The 16,783-nt window shown below is 42.7% G+C and overlaps 1 long non-coding RNA gene across 1 annotated transcript; it reads left to right on the top strand.

Moving 5' to 3' along the window:
• The first annotated feature begins 817 nt into the window (after positions 1 to 817).
• On the top strand, positions 818 to 7,909 carry LOC140196134 (uncharacterized). Its single transcript, XR_011885623.1, has 3 exons — positions 818 to 878; positions 964 to 1,050; positions 7,377 to 7,909. It is a non-coding gene; the product is annotated as an uncharacterized lncRNA (long non-coding RNA).
• The last annotated feature ends 8,874 nt before the right edge of the window (positions 7,910 to 16,783 follow it).

Raw genomic sequence — 16,783 nt, 5'->3', positions numbered from 1 at the left:
TCTGATTAACAGAGAGCAGTCAGTAATGACAAATATTTCGGTGTGGTTGAGATGATGTAAGCATTGTTGGGTCACTGCACTTTGGAACTTATGCAGATGATTTTGATGAAGGCACAGATGATGTTGCTGGTTCTAGTTTTAATTCTATCACACGAAGGAGGGTTGCGAATAATGTTTTTGGGATATTTTAATGAATTGATAAAATGGGAGGAAGTTAATTCAGTAATATATGTAATAGTGTAATTGCTCCGTCTGTCTAAGTGGACAATGGATGCGTCCGTCTGGGCAATGAATATGGAGAGCCTGGGCTGCCCAGACATCAAGATCCCCCTCTCGACCTCACGATGTGGTCCAAAGGAATACGAAGCAGAACATTTGCCATCAGCTTGGCTGCAGGAGCTGCCGGGAGGTGACGTGATACGTCATCCAACCGCCTTAGGGGCTCCGCTCCGGATTTGTGTTGGGTTTACTCCTTAGCCTTCTCTTCTCCCGAAGATACCCACAAGGCAGTGGGATCCGTAACACTGGATAGGGGCCCATACCGGGTACTGTCAACCGGAGCCAACTGAGCCCGGGACTCGTGTAAGGCAGGGTCGTCACGCTCTGTAGTAGTGACATATGAAGCCACTGCCCACTACCTTATAAGTATGTTATAAGTCATGTATACATGATTGATAAGTAACTATGCGTGCATGCACAAGTACGCGTTTGTTTTCTCTCTCTCTCCCCCCCCCCCCCCCACCATTTTCCCCATTTTCTTCACCGGATAAATTTCGCTTTTGATATTTCAGCCGATAAGAAGTCACGGCCTTCTGCACACAAGTATGCTGAGCCGTTTTATGAGGAGATCGCCATTCAGGAGACAGGGCCTGGAGTCGGTAGTTGTATTTAAACAGTATGCATCAGTTATCTTTCAATGTGAGTGAATTATTTTATATTAAGTCCAGGTTTGTCTTTCATCAGGTGACTCGCCATCCATCAGCTCAGCAGATAAATTAGAATATTGTCTGGTCGGTGATTTGCATGCCTACCAAAATGAAGAGATGGAAGGTAAGTTCGATAAAATTTTACCCAACTCTAGTCTCATCAGAAGAGAGCGAAATAAGTCATGGTCTTAGAACCAGACGCAGCGACAGTACAACACACAGCAACGAAAATAATTAAAATGGAATCAATCAAATGCAGATTGAGGAAATTTGAATGAGAATACCATAACGCATTGGAGCAGATTTTAGCCTTTCTGCACTTCGAGTCTACTCCCAAGAGAAGTAGGGAAAATATCGGAAAATCTAATCATTTGGCAATACCTACAAAAGCAATCAACAACAGGGACAACAAAAAGGCTGAGAAAATATGTCATATCGAAACAGTTTCATCAGGAATATCTCAATCGACATTCTGACGTTTCTGCACGCAAATCTCGTTAGCATGCATACAATTCGGTCACGTTTTCCGTCAAGATGTACGTATTAACTATTACTGTTATTGAGGCTTTTATCTCTGATGCTTTACCGTAAACTTTGAAATGCAATTACTTTCCTCAAACACAAAAATAAATCATTATAGTCGCTGATAGATTTAAAGATATGACAGAAGAAACTATCCCTGCCTTCTTTGGAGAATGCATAATAAAGAGGTTCGAGAAATGTCTTGTGATATTAACCTAGTCTTGGAAGAAAGACGGTAAAAACAAAATGTGCACGTTCAACGGCGGCATAATCTCTGCATATCCCATTAACATTAGCCGTAGTCAACTGAACGGGCCATAGAACATGGGACATTGCAACAGTTGAACTTCTGGTTCACAATGTTATGCTAAAGTAATTAAAGTAGTGATTAGACCTCCAGCTTAAATGTCCCAAAGAGCACGATACTTTTTTTTTCTCTATGTCTGTGGGCAAACCTCTACGACTCCAAACAGACAAGTCACTATTGATCCTGAACATTTTGTTCTTCCGGTTGAGCACAAGTTGTGCGACACATTCAAACACCTCACAATAAATCCAATACAGACATCTTCCTCACGTCTGTCTTCATCTATTACCTTTGCATACTCGAAAATCTCAGTCAAATAAGACACAGCCTCTCTAGTAGTAAGTCATGATCACGCTTCCTAGTTAGTCTGTGTTGATAAATCCTATCGCTATGAATGCTTTCCAATAGCCTCCCTGCAACTAACGTGAAAATAACAGGTCTATGGTTTCTAAGGTTATTCATATGTCCTCTATTGAGTAACAGAACATTAACTAATTTCAGTTTGCTGCAACATCATTTGCTCCAGAAAGGACATGAAAACATTGGACATCGTAACTCTCTTAATATGTGGTATATCTCCCACCGTGCTTGGTGGAACTTATCTACCTTCACCTTCTTCAATACATCCAACCATACGTCTCCCTTTTTATGTAAATGCTATCTTATCCTTCACGTCCTTCTCCTTTGTAGATACCAACGCACAGTCAATTACGCATCCTCCACCTCCAAATACATATTTCCTCCCGTATCCTTGAAGAGGTTATAAAATCTCCCTGGTAATCCTTTTGCTATATATAATCATATAACAATAACAGCACGGAAACAGGCAATCTCTGCCCTTCAAGTCCGTGCCGAACGCTTAATCTCACCTAGTCCCATCTACCTGCACTCACCCCATAACCCTCCATGCCTTTCCTGGCCATATCCCTATACAATTTTTCTTTTAAGTGACAAAATCGAACTTGCCTCTACCACTTTTACTGGCAGCTCGTTCCACACAGCTACCACTCTCACAGTAAAGAAGTTCACTCTCGTGTTACTTCTAAGCTTTTGCATCTTAACTCGCAACTCATGTCCTCTTGTTTGAATCTCCCCCACTCTCAATGGAAGGAGCCTATCCACATCAACTATATCTATCCCCGTCATAATTTTAAATACCTCTATCAACCCCCCTCCCTCCCTCAGTCTTCTACGCTCCAAAGAATAAAGACCTAACTTGTTCAACATTTTTCTGTAACTTAGGTGCTGAAACCCAGGTAACATTCTAGTAAATCTCCTCTGTACTCTCTCAATTTTGCTGACATATTTCCTCTAATTTGGTGAACAGATCTGTACACAATACTCCAAATTTGGCCTCACCAAAGCCTTGTACAACTTTAACATTACATCCCAACTCCTATACGCAATGTTCTCATTTCGAAAGGCCAGCACAACAAAAGCTTTTTTTCACCACCCTATCCAGATGAGATTCCATCTTCAGGGAACTATGCACCATTATTCTGAGATCCCTCTGTTCTACTGCATCACTCAATGCCCTACTGTTTACCATGTATGTCCTACTTTTAATTTTCCTTCCAAAATGTAGCACCTCACATTTATCAGCATTAAACTCCATCTGCCATCTCTCCGCCCAGTCTTCTGACTGGCCTAAATCTGTCTGCAAGCTTTGAAAATCTACGTCATTATCCACAACGCCAACTGGCTTAGTATCATCTGCATAGTTACTAATCCAATTTACCGCTCTATCATTCAGATCATTAATGTATATGACAAACAATATTGGGCCCGGTACAGATCTCTGAGGCACACTACTAGTCTCCGGCTTCCAACCTGACAAACAGTTATCTAACACTACTCTCTGGCCTCTCCCATCCAGCCACTGTTAAATCCATTTTACTACTTCAATATTAATACACAACGATTGAACATTCCTAACTAACCTTCCGTATGGAACCTGGTCAAAGGCCTTACTAAAGTGCATGCAGACAACACCCACCGCTTTACCCTCGTCAACTTTCCGAGTAATCTCTTCAAAAAATTCAATAAGATTTGTCAAACATGATATTCCACGTACAAATCCATGTTGACTGTTCCTAATCAGACCCTGTCTATCCAGATAATTGCATATACCATCTGTAAGAATACTTTCCATTAATTTACCCACACTGACGTCAAACTCACAAGCCGATAATTGCAAGGTTTACTCTTAGAACGCTTTTTAAACAATGGAACCACATGACCAATACACAAATCCTCCCGCACCATCCCTGTTTATAACGACATTTGAAATATTTCTGTCAGAGCCCCTTCTAGTTCTATACTAAGTACCCTCAAGGTTCTAGCCAATACCCTGTCAGGACCCGGAGACTTATCCAATTTTATATTCCTTAATAGCGCCAGTACTTTTTCTTATTTAATCGTCATAGTTTCCATTATTACTCTACTTGTTTCCCTTACCTTACACAATTCAATATCCTTCTTCTTAGTGAATACCGAAGAAAAGAAATTGTTCAAAATCTTCACCATCTCTTTTGGTTCCGCACATAGCTGCACTGATTCTTTAAGGGCCCAATTTTATCTCTCACTGTCCTTTTTGATATTAATATAACTGCAGAAACCCTTCGGATTTATGTCCATCTTACTTGCCAAAGCAACCTCATATCTTCTTTTAGCTTTCTCCTCTCTTTCTTAAGATTATTTTCCATTCTTTATATTCCTCCATCATCTCATTTACTCCATGCTGCCTATATTTACTGTAGATTTCTCTCTTTTTCCAAACAAAGTTTCCAATATCCCGTGAAAACCATGGCTCTCTCAAACTTTTAACCATCCCTTTCAACCTAACAAAAAACATAAAGATTCTGTACCCTCAAAAGTTCATCTTCAAATGACCTCCATTTCTCTATTACATCTATCCCATAAACGAAATTGCCCCAATCCACTCCCTCTAAATCCTTTCACATCTCCTCAAAGTTAGCCTTTCACCAATCAAAATTATCAACCTGGGTCCAGTCCTATCCATCTCCACAATTATTTTGAAACTAACATCATTGTGATCACTGGACAGAAGTGCTCCCCAGTACATGCCTCCATCACCCGACCTATCTCATTCCCCAACAGGAGATCCAACACTGCCCCTTCTCTCCTTGGTACCTCAATGTATTGCTGCAAATAAAAACGATCCTGCACACATTTTATAAACTCCAAACTATCCAGCCTTTTGCAGAATGGGCTTCCCAGTCTATGTATGGAAAATTAAAATCTCCCACAATCACAGTCTTGTGCTTACTAAACATATCTGCTATCTCTTTATAAATTTGCTACTCCAATTGTCGCCCCCCATTATGTTCTTGCTTTATATCGAAAATGTCTTAAGTTTTTCTTCAATTCTGCTTCTCAATGTCATTTCATGAGTCTTGATGGATCTCCGCATCCTTTTCATTAGTTATTTCCAATCTTCAAAGAATCCATGGTTCATTTCATTATCAAAAAACGTAAGCAGACACAACTCTAAGAATTCTCTTCACTAGATAGCCATAAAATACAGAAAGACAGAGAAGTAATATGTAAAACCATGGAACCCATCATCTTTATTATCTTGAGGGATCGATTTTATTTTAGTTTCCTTTCTGTGATTGCCTTAACATACCAGCTCTCTTGCTATCCGAGGTTCTTTTACCTTGACATCCTATCGTTCCCTCTCACTGCTGTCAGTGCAGTTTGGCTTTAAGCACCCTCCACATCTGCAATATGGACTTGCCCTAAAATAGCTGCTCTCAATTAACTCTCTCCAGTTCTTGCTTAATCATTTTGTAGTTAGCTAAGTCTCGTTTAATGATCTCAGGCAAAGTCCTTGGCGACCTTTTCCATGGCTACCTTAAACATTATGTTGGGCATTTCCCCATGTATTGTCTCCGACTGAATGGTTACTCACCTGATTGTCTTCATTTCCAAAATCAGGTTCAGCATTGTCTCTGCTTTAGTGAGACTCTACATACTGATTTACACATATGCAGTGTGACTACAAGAGTAGTAAGGAGACTGACAAATCTGCGATCAAGAGACCCCGAGGGTAATCCACAATTTATAAATCATGAGTAAAATGGATATACTCTATTTTCCTGGATATGAGCTACTCTAGCAATGGTGTAGACTGTGGACACCATCGATATAATAGGAGTTCCCTTTTTTGAATAACTCCACCCACAACGGTGATATCTTTCAGGAACATTATGCAGCGATTGCTGACAAAACAATTGATTTCTCTCACAAGGTTCTTCCGACAGAAAATCTGTGAGACAACAATCATATCACCAAATATTAAAGCTACTGATGAAGCGTACTGTCACCACTGTAGCTTCCTTCCAGTTGTTGTGCAATCCTGTTTTGAAATGACTAGGGAACATTCTTGGAAACAGCTTAGTTAATTAAGCCCATCAGCTCTGCTGGGACATAGGCTGCTGACAAAGTTTGCAAGATCTCAGTCCTGGGCCAGTCTTTCAGTTAATCCTCAGGTGTATCCCTTTCGATATAGATCCTTTCCCTCGCAGGTGTAAGGACTCTGTAGTTTCTGTTGACGTTTCTCTAGCTCTGGGAATTTTCAGGATGGGTTTGCTAAACCAATGCCCAACCCTCCTTCTTTCGCAGCCGGGCTTGGGAACCTCCACTGCAGCGGTTTGAGAGCAGAAGTTTGTTCATGATTTCACAGCAGGACGAGGGAGATACAAGGCCAAGGCTGAGCTTTACGTTGTAAAACGTAATTCGAAATGGGCTCGAGAGTAACGTCCTGATGCTGAAAATTGGATGAAGAATTTTTTAAATTTAAAGTTTTACGTTTTTTTTACACAAAGAGTTGTCGGTGCCTGGAATGACTTGTCAGGGCTGGTGTTGAGTTTAAAACATTAGGGGTATTTAAGAGCCTCTTGGACAAGCATATGGATGAAAGAAAAATAGAGGGTTATGGGGTAGTGTGGGTTTAGTACTTTTTTAAAGGAATATATAGGTCGGCACAACATCGAGGGCCGAAGGGCCTGTACTGTACTGTCGTATTCTAGTGCCTAGTGTCTACTGAGCGATTAAATAACTTACTCGAAGGAGTACATGTGTAACTGTTATCTAACAGAAATAAAATTCGACAATTCAGAGTTGCAGAGGGATTGAACAGGCCTTGTGTGGGATTCCGTAAAGGTTAGCCTGTAAGGTTGAGTCGGTGGTGCGGAAGACAATTGTAATGTGAACATTCGTGAGAGGACATGAATATAAGAACAAAGATATAATGGTGTATAATGGTGGTGTTCTATCGGCATTAGACAGGCGGAGCAGACTTGATTGGCCGAATGGTTTAATTCTGCTCTTCTGTCTTATGGTCTTATGATAACCTTAACTTTGTTCCTGTGTCGGCCTTGCTACCTTGCCAACTCACGATTGGAGGTTGTCTCTGTCGTTGTTTCCTATTTGCAACATGTGTACTGTTCAGATCTCAGGAGACAGTGAGAAATACTTTGTTGAGAATGAGCCGAATGGGTACTTAATGTGGATTAGTGGCAGTTAACTTCACTTCATTTAATGTATTGCGGCAGCATTTTCTGCAATGCACTCAGGAATTGTCTTTCACTTTTCAGAATCCCCTTTGCCACTTGACGAAAATTTCGGAGAAGAACATGACGGTATTGAATAATGTGCTTGCAGAAATGCGAATTACAATCATTTAGATTAAACATTTTATGCTTTCTTGCAACCACCGTGCAATTTCCCTGTATGTTTTGTAATTCATTTAATGTCATGTTGTACATGGAATTCAACCCCCTCTGCGATTTGAAGTGAGATCCTTCCGGAAGTGGAAAACAAAGCAAAACTTCTCAACAGTTTCGCAGATACCAGTGATGCAAAATGTAAAACGGCTTTAAATTGAATTTAGCGCTTACGTTATTTGATGTGCTATATGTGCTTTGAGCTGGATGTAACTATTGGCACTGTGTTTTGCACCCTGGCCCCGGCGGAACGATATTTCTTTTGGCCGTATTCGAGTGTATGGCTGAATGACAGTTAACCATGAACTTGAACCTGAATTTAAATCGTTAACTTCAGTAAATTTCATAATAATGTTTCTGAAAAACAAGAGTTTGGATATCGCAGAATTTGTGAAATGTGTGCAAGAAAGCTTCCTTTATTAATGTATAACATTTAACATTTTCCAAAAGAATAAAATTGAACAAGTGGTGGAGGTATCTGTCGACAAGCACTTTGGTTCGAGGAAAAATAATTCTGTTACCTTTAAAATGGAAATGCAGAAGGATCGAAATGATTCACGTACTAGTGGCCTGAAGTGAGGTAAATAGCACTTTGGACCTATCAGGAGGGACATTGTCGTACCTCACTCGTCGAGTTTTTTTTGCAGAGAATAGTGCATTTTCCCAGTTGGAGGACATTAAAACCTTCCTTTATCGATAAATACAAGGGGCTAAAGGTCGTAATCTCTATATTGTCACCGGTGCCTCCCGCCATGAGGGTAAGAATGCTAGCATATATTTGATCAATATGCGGCATGTGCCCCATCGACTCTGCAACACATTTTCATCGTGGTTGATCTCTTTTCCTTCTCAGCTCCCATCTCTTTCCTTCTCCCCTTATCCCTTCGTGCAATAGTTTTCAGTTGGGTTCAATAGGTACACTTAATGTCACAGAAATCTGTGCAATCTACATTCTGAAAGTCTTCATCTTCTCAAACATTTAAGAAAGCAGAGAACTGCCCCAAAGAATGAATGACAGTTAAATGTTAGAATCCCCCAGCCACTCGCCCCACACCCACCAACACCGCCACCTACGCACTAGAAGTAGCAAGGCAACGACCACCCTCCCACACCAGGAGAAAAAACATCGGCGCCCACACCGAGCACTCAAACGTGCAGCCAGCATTCGTAAAGACACAAACTTACAGTACCCCAAAGACGACACTTTCAGTCAGTATTCGACATACCACAGGCTCTCTCCCTCCCTAATAAGGGAAAAGGAAGTGTCCCCGTTTCATAGCGAGAGGGTAGACATAACAACACAACTCGCTGATTTATGGTGTTGAAAGCACACAGCCGACAGTAGACCTGTTGTTTCCGATTTCCTGGTTCTCCCATGACGCATCAGTCGGCAGAACCAGCCTTGAATCCGCCCGCCTCCAGAGCCACGAAAATCCGGCACCCTGAAGGTGCGCGAGTCTCCTAGGCCGCGTCCTTGGCATATCGAAAAAATCAGCTGGTCATGAGGCCCTTGGAGCTGGTGCCATACCCGCAAAGAACAAAAGTCAAAATATAATTCCACTTCAGGGTCTTCAGAAGAACCTTGAAAGGGAAAAACAGATATCAAAGATAGAAATAAATCTTTTTCCGAAGGTGGAAGCAAAGGAGTTCCGTTAGGCGCCATCATAACTCAGCTCCACCTCTTCTTGACGAATCGAGAATTTATCACCCTCCGCCTTAGATATACCCAGTGACATGACCTCCACATGACTTCTCACCAGTGGAGACATCCCTCCGCATCCACGCTATCGAGGCCTTTCAACATTCGACAGGTTTCAATGAGGTCATCTCTCATTCCTCTGATTTCCAAATTAGTAGAGGCCGCTTTATAAGACAATCTTTTCATTCCCCGGAATCGCTTTCAGGAAAAGCCTTTGAACTCTCAAATGGTGTAATTACATACAGGCCCAGAACTGCTCACAATTCTCCAAACGAGGCCTCACCTCTGCATTATAAATTTTGGCTTGACATAATTGAGTGTATATTCTATTTATCTTGAAATTATATCTCAATTGCCTTCCTCGCCACGGTCTAAACATGCGAATCAACCTTTAGAGAATCCTGCACGAGGACTTACAAGTCCAGTTACACAACAGGTATTTGAATTTCCTCTCCATTTAGAAAATAATATGTGCGTTTATTCGTTCTGCCCAAGTGAATGACCATATACTTTCCTTCGCTGTATCCCATTTGCAAATTCATAGCTCATTCTTCTGACATGTCTAAGTCCTTCTGTAGCCTTTCTGCTTCCTCTAAACCAGCTGTCCCTCGACCTATCTTCGTATGATCCGCAAGCTTGGTCAAATCGCCATCGAATCCCTTATCCAAGTCATTGAATGTAATGTAAAAAGAAGCAATCCCAATGCAGACCTCTGTGAACATAATTACTCACCGGCAACCAACTTTTTTTATTCCCAATATTTGCCTCTTACAATTCAGTAAATGTTTTATCCATGCTAATATATTTCCTGTATGCCATGGTCTCTTAATTTATTAGCAACCTCATGTGTGGAATCTTGTCAAAGGCCTTCTGAAACGCGAGTACGATTTTCGGATGTTTACCCCGCTTGCTATTTATGCAGCGAATTCCAATAGATTTGTCAGGCAAGATTTTTCCTTAAGGAAACGGCTCCAAATTACCCCGAAAACACATCCTTGAGAATCAAATCCAATTCCATCTCAACTATATGTCAAATTAACTGGTCTGTAATTTTCTGTGCTCTTGGGATGTTTTTTGCAATCCGTCATCGTCGTGGCTATCCCTCGAGGTCGAGGATGATAGTCTTCGTTCTGAACAGAGCGAAGACGCCAGTGTGTGTATTTGTTTAAGGTGTACAGTACTTGATGTTGCACTGCAAGAAGCACAGGATACTCCACAAATCAACCAACAGATCCAATGGCATGGAAACCACGACGATTGGAGCTGATGGATTTGTTGCAGCCTTCATCCGCCATCAGAGCCGTTGAGTTTGAAGTATCGTCGTCCACCACTTCCAACGTTGAGGTCTTGGTTGGATTGTTCTTTGTCATGGACCTCGCCATCGACCTCACCGCCATGGGTGACCCTACCAGGAGCATAGCTCCAGACGGCATCGCACTCGGGATCTCAGGACCACACAAGCTTCTCCACCGCGACAACGTAGACAATTTTGAAAGAAAGGAACAATGCATCATATATGTGGATCATTGTAGATACATTATGGGGAATGTATGATCTGTACCAAATGGACGGGTTACATCTGAGCTCGACGGTCTAACATCCTTGTGAGCCGGCTGGAGACGGTTAAAATCGTGTTGGCAGGGGATTAGGGACCAGAATGACAAGTCGATGATGTAATTTGGGAGTAAAGGGCGAAGCAAAATGCAGAACGACTGTGAGGAATTATAGGCTGCTATTAGAGCATAAATATAGTCCAATTGATGGGTTGAAATATATTTACTTTCTTTAGAGGAATTTCCAAAACAAGGATGTTGAAATTAGAGCTTGGTCAGCACTTGTATCTATAATAATGCGACCATAACACAGACTACACTGCTTACAAGGGCAAAAATGGAGGAGGTGGAAAGTGGCAATTCTACTCCGGCATGGTGTCATAGCTGTAGATACGGAGTACGTTGTGAAGGGATCAACTACTGTTAATGTGGCTGGAAGTCAAAAAAGCGAAGGGAGCGGTCACTCTTCTGGCAGTAGTCTAATTGCCACTTCCTCCACCCCCATCCATAGCAGTAGCATAGGAATCATCCTCCACATCTACCCCTTTCATCATTCAGTGGTTTTCAATGAGATCTCCCAGCATTTTTCTAATTTCCAGTGAATACAGGTCCAAAGCCGTCAAACGCTCCTCCTATGTTAACACCTTCATTCCCGGAATCTCCTCTCAACTCTCCCAATGGCAACGCACAATTTCTGAGACATCGGGGTTAAACCTGTTGAAGATAATCCCAGTGCGTTCTGACCGGTATCTTGTAAAGCTTCAGCATTGTCTCCTGGCTTTAAAATTCTATTCTCTTGAAATAAATGACAACATTGCATTTCCCTTCTTTACCACAGACTAAAATTGTAAAATGAACTTCTGGGAGTCTTGCACAAGAATTCCTAAAACCCTTTGCACCTCTGTTGATTGCATTTTCTTCCCATTTAGATAATAGTCTACGCTATAGTTTCTGTTATTGAAATGCACTGTCAATAGCTTCCCAACTCTGCATTCCATCTGACACTTATTTGCCATACGCCCATTTGTCTAAGTTCTGCTGCAAACACATTACCTTCTCAGCACTAACCACTCCTCCACCCATCTTCGTATCATCCGCAAACTTTTCCACAAAGCCATCAATTCCACGATAAAAATCTTTGACAAACAATGTAAAAATTACCGGTCCCTATACTGACACCCAAGAAACAGCACTAGTCACTGGCAACCAAACAGAAAATGCGACATTTATTCCCACTGTCTGCCTCCTGTTGTCAGCTATTTCTCTGTCCATGCCAGTATCTTTCCTGTAACGACATAGGATTTTATCTTGTTGAACAGTCTCATGTGAGGCACCTTATCAAATGCCTTCTGAAAATCCAAGCAAAAGACATCCACTGCCTCTCCTTTGTCCACCTTGTTCGTTAGTTCCTCGAAGAACTCTAGCAGATTGTCAAGGCAATATTTCCCTTTACAGAAACCATGCTGACTTTGACGTATTTTATCATAAGTTTCCAAGTACCCTGAAACATCATCCTTGATTTTGGACTCAAAAAGGTTCCCAACCACTGAGTTTAGACTAATTGTCCTATGATTTCCTTTATTTTGCCTTCCTCCCTTCTTAAAGAAAGGATTCATATTTCCATTTCTCCAGTCATCCGCGATCATGCCAGGATCAGGTGATTTTTTTTAAAGGTCATGGCTATTGCAAACTTCATTTCTTCTGCATCATCTCTCAGGTCTCTGGGATGCATTCCATCTGGCACAGGTGACTGATTCACCATCAGACCTTTCATTTTGCCAAGGACTTTGTCCTTTGTGTTTGCAACGGCACTCACCTCTGCCATAGAACCATAGAACCATAGAAACTACAGCACAGAAACAGGCCCTTTGACCCTTCTTGGCTGTGCCGAACCATTTTCTGCCTAGTCCCACTGACCTGCACACGGAACATATCACTCCATGCACCTCCAATCTATGTATCTGTCCAATTTATTCTTAAATGTTAAAAAAGAACCTGCATTTACCACCTCGTCTGGCAGCTCATTCCATACTCCCACCACTCACTGAGTGAAGAAGCCCCCCCTTAATGTTCCCTTTAAACTTTTACCCTCTCACCCTCAACCCATGTCCTCTGTTTTTTTTCTCCCCTTGCCTCAGTGGAAAAAGCCTGCTTGCATTCACTCTATCTATACCCATCATAATTTTATATACCTCTATCAAATCTCCCCTCATTCTTCTACGCTCCATGGAATAAAGTCCTAACTTATTCAACCTTTCTCTGTAACTGAGTTTCTCAAGTCTCGGCAACATCCTTGTGAACCTTCTCTGCACACTTCCAACCTTATTTATATCCTTCCTGTCATTTGGTGACCAAAACTGAACACAATACTCCAGTTTCGGCCTCACCAATGCCCCATACAACCTCATCATAACATTCCAGCTCTTATACTCAATACTTTGATTAATAAAGGCCAATGTACCAAAAGCTCTCTTTACAACCCTATCTACCTGTGACGACACTTTTAGGGAGTTCCCAGATCCCTCTGTTCCACTGCACTCCTCAGTGCCTTACCATTAATCCTGTATGTTCTACGTTGGTTTGTCCTTCCAACGTGCAATACCTCACACTTGTCAGTATTAAACTCCATCTGCCATTTTTCAGCCCATTTTTCCAGCTGGTCCAAGTCCCTCTGCAGTCTCTGAAAACCTTCCTCACTGTCTACTACACCTCCAATCTTTGTATCATCAGCAAACTTGCTGATCCAACTTACCACATTATCATCCAGATCATTGATATAGATGACAAATAACAATGGACCCAGCACTGATTCCCGTGGCACAGCACTAGTCACAGGCCTCCACTCAGAGAAGCAATTCTCTACCACCACTCTCTGGCTTCTTCCATCGAGCCAATGTCTAATCCAATTTACCACCTCTCCATGTATACCTAGCGACTGATTTTTCCTAACTAACCTCCCATGCGGGACCTTGTTAAAGGCCTTACTGAAGTCCATGTAAACAATATCCACTGCCTTCCCTTCATCCACTTTCCTGGTAACCTCCTCGAAAAGCTCCAACAGATTGGTCAAACATGACCTACCACGCACAAAGCCACGTTGACTCTCCCTAATAAGCCCCTGTCTATCTAAATGCTTGTAGATTCTGTATCTTAGTACTCTCTCCAATAACTTACCTACTACTGACGTTAAACTCACCGGCCTATAATTTCCCGGATTACTTTTCGATCCTTTTTTAAACAACGGAACAACATGAGCCACTCTCCAATCCTCCGGCACTTCACCCAGTAGACAGCGATATTTTAAATATTTCTGCCAGGGCTCCCGCAATTTCAACACTAGTCTCCTTCAAGGTCCAAGGCAACACTCTGTCAGGTCCCGGGGATTTATCCACTTTAATTTTCCTCCAGACAGCAAGCACCTCCTCCTTTTCAATCTGTACAGCTTCCATGGTCTCAGCACTTGATTCCCTCAATTCCATAGATTTCATACCAGCTTCCTTAGTAAATACAGATGCAAAAAACCTATTTAAGATCTCCCCCATTTCCTTTGGTTCCGCACAAAGCCGACCACTCTGATCTTCAAGAGGACCAATTTTATCCATTACAATCCTTTTGCTCTTAATGTACTGGTAAAAGCTCTTTGGATTATCCTTCACTTTGACTGCCAAGGCAACCTCATGTCTTCTTTTTGCCCTCCTGATTTCTTTCTTAAGTATTTTCTTGCACTTCTTACACTCCTCAAACACCTGATTTACCCCCTGTTTCCTATACATTTCATACAACTCCCTCTTCTTCTTTATGAGAGTTGCAATATCCCTTGAGAACCAAGGTTCCTTATTCCTATTCCATTTGCCTTTAATCCTGACAGGAACATACAAACTCTGCACTCTCAAAATTTCCCCTTTGAAGGCTTCCCACCTACCAATCACATCTTTGCCTAGAACAACCTGCTCCAATCCACGCTTTTTAGATCATTTCTCATTTCTTCAAATTTGGCCTTCTTCCAGTTCAGAACCTCAATCCTAGGACCAGATCTATCCTTATCCATGATCAAATTGAAACTAATGGTGTTATGATCACTGGAACCAAAATGCTCCCCTACACAGACTTCTGTCACTTGCCCTAATTCTTTCCTAACAGGAGATCCAATATTGCATCCCCTCTAGTTGGTCCCTCTATATACCGATTTCGAAAACTTTCCTGAACACATTTTACAAATTTTAAACCATCTAGACCCCTAACAGTATGGGAGTCCCAATCAATGTACGGAAAATTAAAATCCCCTACTACCACAACTTTATGTTTCCTGCAGTTCCCTGCTATCTCTCTGCAGATTTGCTCTTCCAAGTCTCGTTGACTATTGGGTGGTCTGTAATACAATCCCACTAATGTGGCCATACCTTTCCTGTTTCTCAGCTCCACCCATAAGGACTCAGTAGACAAGCCCTCTAATCTGTCCTGCCTGAGCACTGCTGTAATATTTTCCCTAACAAGCAATGCTACTCCCCCACCTTTCATTCCTCTGCCTCGATCACATCTGAAACATCGGAACCCTGGAATATTAAGCTGCCAGTCCTGCCCCTCCTGTAGCCAAGCTTCACTAATTGCTACAACATCATAATTCCACGTGTCAATCCACGCCCTCAACTCATCCACCTTCCCCGCAGTATTCCTAGCATTGAAATATATGCACCTCAGAAGATTTTTACCACAACTCACAACCTTTCTATCAGCGGATTTGCTTAAAATGTCAATATCATTTATTTTCACTTCAACCACACTGTCAGCTCTGGCACTCTGGTTCCCATCCCCCTGCAAATCTAGTTTAAAGCCTCCCCAATAGCACTAACAAACCTCCCTGAAAGGATATTGGTCCCCCTGTGGTTCAAGTGTAACCCGTCTCTCTTGTACAGGTCCCACCTGCCCCAGAAGAGGTCCCAATGATCCTGAAATCTGAAACCCTGCCCCCTACACCAGTTCCTCAGCCACTTGCTCCTCCTCCAGAGCATCCTACTCCTACCCTCACTGGCACCTAGCACAGGTAGCAATCCTGAGATTACCACCCGTGAGGTCCTGCTTTTCAACTTCCTACCAAGCTCTCTATATTCACTGTCCAGGACCTCTTCACTCTTCCTTGCTATGTCATTGGTACCGATGTGCACCACGACATCTGGCTGGTCACCCTCCCACTTCAGAATGTCATGCAATCGATCAGAGACATCCTTGACCCTGGCACCTGGGAGGCAACAAACCATCCTGGATTCTCTGTCACGACCACAGAACCTTCTATCTGTACCTCTAACTATCGAGTCCCCTATCACTACCGCTCTCCTCCTTTTCCCCCCTCCCTTCTGCACTGCAGAGCCAGACTCAGTGCCAGAGACCCGGCTACTGCAGCCCGTCCCAGGTAAGTAATCCCGACCCCACCCCCCCCCGCCGCCAACAGTATCCAATGCAGTATACTTGTTGTTGAGGGGAATGGTCACAGGGCAACCCTGCCCTGCCTGCCCTTTCCTCTTCCCTCGCCTGACAGTGACCCAATTTCCTGTCCTCTGCTCCTTTGGCGTAACTACCTCCCTGTAGCTACGATCTATAATCTCCTCATTCTCCCGAATGATCCGCAGGTCATCCAGCTCCTGCTCCAGTTCCCTAACGTGGTTTGTCAGGAGCTGCAGCTGGATGCACCTCTTGCAGGTGTCGTTGTCAGCGATACCAGAGGGCTCCCTGACTTCCCACATCCTGCAAGAGGAGCATTCCAACATACTGCCTGGCATTCTCACTGCACTAAACAAAAAACTTACCAGAACCTACCCTGGCCTCTGCCTGTTCTCGCCAAAGCCTGTTGAGCCAAAGCCGTCCCACTCTGACTCAGTCCACTCCGACGATGGCCGTTGTATATGGTGGTCTGCTTTTTAAACCTTTGCGCGCTACGTCACGCGCCTGCGCAGTGCAGACCCTTCTCCCCGAGCAGTGTTTAAAGAAAAAACGACTTTTTCTACCCGCTGTCTTCACTCCTTCTCGGCTGC

Source organism: Mobula birostris, chromosome 4, assembly GCF_030028105.1.
Source record: "Mobula birostris isolate sMobBir1 chromosome 4, sMobBir1.hap1, whole genome shotgun sequence".
NCBI classification, from domain to species: domain Eukaryota; kingdom Metazoa; phylum Chordata; class Chondrichthyes; order Myliobatiformes; family Myliobatidae; genus Mobula; species Mobula birostris.
This window is presented reverse-complemented; position numbering and strand designations above follow the sequence as displayed.